We start from the raw sequence: 6,000 nt of genomic DNA, 5'->3' as shown, positions 1-6,000 counted from the left end.
ATAAACGTGTTCAAAGCGTGACGCACTTCGAAATTTAGCAGCATGTAGTATTTTTGGGTCAAGCCCAAACAACAATTAACGAATTAAATAAGTAAATATAAATATTAACGTAGAATAATCTACTTGTTTACTTACTTAACAACCCAACGAATCAGTTATTAATATTACGGTCTGCACACCACAAAACCGACAATTCACTGATGTCTTGATAAACAAGTAACAATTCCCGAGGGTGCAATATTACCATCTTGCCCCTCAATGGGAAATACACATACCAACCTCAATTGTACTCATTCACTACCTTCTGAGGTAACATCGTCAATAACATAAATTTTCTACATCACAATCTCAATTAAATATTCGTTCGCAATAATCTGCTGTAAATCACAAGCTGCACATACAATATTTGTATTATATTTCGAAGAATACCATACTCCTAAACAGGAATGTAACCTTAGTTACCCATAATTCTAACAAAAGTATGCGTCCATTAAATATGCGCTATGCGTAAAATCTCCATATATCAACTCCAATGATACCATAGTTAACCCGAAATTGTAACCGTGGTTACAAGCGACTAGAATGGAGATAAGGATATACTGCAACCATGCTACTGGTGGACAAACAAAATATAACTCGTCCACAAAGGTCTGAGTAACTCATTTCAAACTAATCGTTAATCTAGGGATAGAAATGCAATAATGAACAACTTCTAATACTCAAAACCTTCATAACGACTTCCAAAGGCTTGGAAGTGGAACATGTAACACGATGAAATATAAATACACCAAGATGATAATCTTGTCAGGTTTCTGTTTGCTGAATTTGTATAGAAGTCTAAGAGTAGTTTTCTCAAAAAGTCATCGTCCTCTGGACGCAATTAGAAAATTGTAATTGCCCAAGGAAGTTTGAACTCTATATCCTCAATATCCCCACAACATTAATCAAAAGCGGGGTGCATCTAGGGTGAGGATTCATTTAGAACACATCAACGGGAGCCTCGATTTTGTCTCTTTCCCACTTCCACATTTGATCACGTCACAAAGAGAATTTCTAGATCACATCCCCCGAAGAAGTTGACTACATCCCACTTCTATCTTAGTGGTCTTAACAAGTATCTTGTTGTTGAAATTTCAACACCCATTTTCAGGAAATAACTATTGCCAATACTTCAAAAAAAAATTTTTTTTTTTTTTTTTTTTTTCTTTTTAGAGCAAGAAGAATATTGTTTTATACTTAAGTAAACAACCACCAATTGGAACATCATATAAGCGTATCATTGGTTTAGCATCACGATTAATGAATTTCACATTCTTTACATATACCACATATCTCGAACTGCGCATAAAAAAGATACTTCTTAATTCCATTCATACAAAATGATTAAAATCATTTGAACCATTTCTTGGTAGATTAAAGGTAACTCTATATCGATACTCATATTTCCCAATCAAATAGAAAAGGACATGCTGGAAGTGTGTGAGAGTAGGGACACCATAGTGCACTCATAGATGCCAATTTAATTCTACTATTGCTTCCGACAAAACTTAGCTTGTTCCAAAAAGTAAATGTAATAAAAAGTTCGAAGATCAATGAAGATTTGGACACATTTTCTACATAAAAGTCCCAATCAATAATCCAATAAAATTAGAAATTGTTAATTCTAGGTCATAAGTATGATGGTTCATCTTTAGCGGTTCTACCACCGAGAAACATAAGCGTTAACCTACTAAGAAATTCTGAATCCGAATTGACTTGTCACATCAATCGACAATCACTATGCATCATCAAAATCTCCACCGAGAAGTGTCATCTAGCCTTTGAAATAAGGTAACGACTGTTGACTTTAGGTCAACGAATAAGATGGTTCGTTTCAAACGGTGCTAATCGTGAAAATAAAAGCAATACTCCGTCATGTTGCCATACCAACTTAACAACGTGGTGGTATCCGCAGTAAGATTTTTGAGATATGACGCCAAAAGTATACGTCCTCGAATTTACAATACTACTAACCAACTCTACGACACGAACTAAAAGGTCTTCACAATTTTCCTCGACACTCATAACAATTTAACAGTGAGATACCGTCCCGCATTTCGATTCTAATGTCTACCTATGGAAGTGATCGAGAGGTGGTTAGTCAAAGGGTTTTCGTTTACCTAGATAAGTGATAGGGTAAAAACAACAATCATGAGTTTACCGTTCTATTACAAAGCTTATTTCTAAGCTTCCACGATCCTAAGGCTCAAGCGAAGTAGTTCATTGATCCTAGGAGGATTTAATGATTGCTTTTCGGATTTCTACAACTCCCAGGATATGACAACTTACATTCGCAAGCCTATTCTCACCCATTTAATAAGTACAACTACGAAAGCAAAAATTTGGAATAGCGTTGATTGAAAAATCTCAATGCTAGAAAAAGACCTTGCCTAAGATCTACTTTCAAAAAGACTTCATCGACAGTCGATCTTCCTCCTAAAGATCCAACATGAACCCAAGTATGCTTGAAGATATTAGTGCTAATAGGGACCGAACAATAATTATCCCTCAGATGATCTTCCGCGAAAAGTTACTAAGAAATCAAGACTAACTAAGATTTCCAATCCTTAAAGAATCAATACTAACGACGGTAGGACAATGATAGAATTATTTGGTAATATCCCTGGCGATACATAATTATCAAAACATTTACTTAGGCCATCAACTTGCCTCACTTTTACACCTTTCCTCCACAAGGAAAAACTTTGTTTTAATTCTAAGGACAACCGCCAAAATGATTTTATAAAATGTCGTCAAGACCACAAAATTGTCCAAAACTGAAGAAAAGTTAACATATTTTTCCCTATTCGCCGAGGTGGCATCATTCGAACATCAAACACAAAAACCTAGAGTGCTCACATCACGCGTGTGATGAACACAATACTGCCCAACATATGCTCTGATACCAAACTGACACACCCCGACCCAGAAAGTCCACTTGGACCCTGAATCGAGCTGTGCTGGCCGACACCTGGAAGGTGACGAAGCCATAAAATGTGATAGTGCATAAAAAGTGAATAAATTTGAATCTAAAAGTGTCTAAATACCAGAGTGCGCTACGAGTGGGAGCGAACCCATTTCACGCGCGATGTCAGAGCATAAGTAAGGTACAGTAATGTGAGTAAGAATCATACCCTCAAAAATATTCATCAATACTAAGATTCGCCACAGATTTTTATCGATACAAACTCAGCAGCTAAAACCTGGAGGGCACCAAAGAGAAGGTGTGAGTAAGCAATAAAACCAAGCTTCCCAAAGTTACTACCTCTCTAAAAGTAATGCCCCTAAATGTACAACCCGTATCGTTTTCCGTAAGACAGTACAACATATATACATATATCCAAACCATACTCGGAAATGACCAAAATCACGATTTGCCATCAAATCCACCACACATTAACAAGTAGGCCAAATGAACTAAATCAATACAAAGTGATATATCAGTCAGAGTCATCTAAAATGACATGTACAACTTAACCGTATCTCGTCAATCATGGCTAGTATATAAGTCGGAGTCACCTATAGTGACCTGTACGACTTATCTATATCTCGTCAACCCTGGCTAGCATATAAGTCGGAGTCACGTATAGTGACCTATACGACTTATCCACATCTCGTCAATCTTGGCTAGCATATAAGTCGGAGTCACCTATAGTGACCTATACGACTTATCCACATCTCGTCAATCTTGGCTAGCATATAAGTCGGAGTCACCTATAGTGACCTATACGACTTATCCACATCTCGTCAATCTTGGCTAGCATATAAGTCGGAGTCACCTATAGTGACCTATACGACTTATCCACATCTCGTCAATCTTGGCTAGCATATAAGTCGGAGTCACCTATAGTGACCTATACGACTTATCCACATCTCGTCAATCCTGGCTAGCATGTAAGTCGGAGTCACCTATAGTGACCTGTACGACTTATCCAGATCTCGTCAATCCTGGCTAGCATGTAAGTCGGAGTCACCTATAGTGACCTATACGACTTATCCACATCTCGTCAATCCTGGCTAGCATGTAAGTCGGAGTCACCTATAGTGACCTGTACGACTTATCCATATCTCATCAATCATGTGCAACACATGGCAACCAGTACGACAGTATCGAAGTTGCCTAACTCATAACTGTAGTCATGCTATAACTCAATCGATTCAATTAATACCATAAACTCACCTGAACTTACCTGGGTGTCCTGAGTTCACATTTGCACTTGAAAGCATTCCCAATAATTATAAGCAAGTAATATACATATGGATATATCATGATGCAATCTACTACTCAACCATGTCGTAGCATTTTCAATTATAAACAATATGGTGTGAAGTGTACAATCAATAACGCCATACTCCCAAACTACTTATTTTCAGGGATAATTATCCATAACAATCCAATTAACTCTAATTTAACTAACTAATTCACAAAACTAAAACTTGTCTTTACCAATTTCCTTCGCATTACTCAATTTCCCAAGCAAGGCTTTTGTCTCAAATATTTTATGGCTGCATCTAACGTCTCGTTAGACTGCCTACGTACCCTAAACAGGGATCAAGCCATTCGTAGTTCACATTGTACGTCAAGCATTCACAATAATTATATATGAAAGTAATATGCTTAATCAATTTAAAGGTGTCGATAGAACTCTCAATAATATGCACAATAAAAAGGAAAAGATCCACTCACCTGGAGTCCACGCTATACTACTCTAGCACGCGCATCGAGGCGTCCTGAATGATCGGTCCCTGTGGCCAATTATCAAATCACATCTCAGAACTCTTATCTGAAGAATATGCAATTCCCATAAAACACAACCTCGACGACTTTCTAAAATAGGTTGAGACCTATTGACCACAAGTCAACCGTCGATCAAAGATCGACGGTAGGGTTTACAACCCTGTATAACCTGACCCGGAAGATCCGCATATCAGATTTCCAATCTGCAACTTCCAATGATCCACAATATGTTTCTAGAATAACATCTTAAAATTTCATTACGATCCAACGGTCAGATCTTCGCCAATTGCCTAAAACAAGTGGCCGTGAACATTTATTTTACTAACTTACAAATCCAATTCAGGAAGATCCGTAAGTCGGATTCCCGATCCGTAAATTCCTATGATCTTTAAATATTACGTATTATAATGTATCCAATTTTGGTGACGATCCAACGGTCGGATCATCGATTCACATTTTTATCAAGTAGCGTATTATAACGAATTTAGGTTCCAACGATCAACCTACGTCATTCAAATGACAAAACTGAATTCAAAACATTCGACATAGCCTAAAAATAGCATTGGCGGCTCACTGGCCACGCGCCGCCGCACGCGCCGCCGCGGGTGGCGGTCGGCCGCCCCGACTCGCCGGAAAATCCAACTAATTCCAAAAATTATCAAACTTCACAGAAATGAAGATCTCAGTGAGTGGAGCAACTTTCATACCTGCCACGAAGTCCAAAAGTGGACGGAAGATGGTCAATTTTGCCCACGAAGCCGGCGGGTGCCTAAAACTTCCCGACGTCGATTCGTCGTCTACGGTGGTCCAACGGGGTCAAGGTTGGTTGGGTTTTGCTCCTGGGGTGATGGGCTACAAAGCCCAAGTGGTGGTATCGGCCATCGCTTTGCCGATTTGCCGGAAAATGGAGAAGGGTGGCCGGAGCACCATTGGTTTTCGTCAACTTTCGTGGCCTCAAACCTCCACATCCCGTGGTCAATCAAGGTGGTTCTTGGATGGGTTTTGTAGAGGGGAATGAGAGCTTCAAAATGGTGGTGGTGGCATCGAAAAACTCCACCGGAGTTGGCCGGAATCGGCCTTGGAAAATGGCCACCCGCGGTGGGTGCGGGTGGACGAAAACCCATTTCCCTTTTTTTTTTTTTTTTTTTTTTTTTTTCTTCTCCCTCCATTTCTGATTGGTCCTCCCTTTAAATACACACTAACCTTGAATAACCGATTTCGAA

Source organism: the organism of the source record quoted next, unplaced genomic scaffold (genome assembly GCF_019419815.1).
Source record: "Pyrus x bretschneideri cultivar Hongxiangsu unplaced genomic scaffold, Pyrus_bretschneideri_v1 Contig41, whole genome shotgun sequence".
Taxonomy (NCBI): domain Eukaryota; kingdom Viridiplantae; phylum Streptophyta; class Magnoliopsida; order Rosales; family Rosaceae; genus Pyrus; species Pyrus x bretschneideri.
This window is presented reverse-complemented; position numbering follows the sequence as displayed.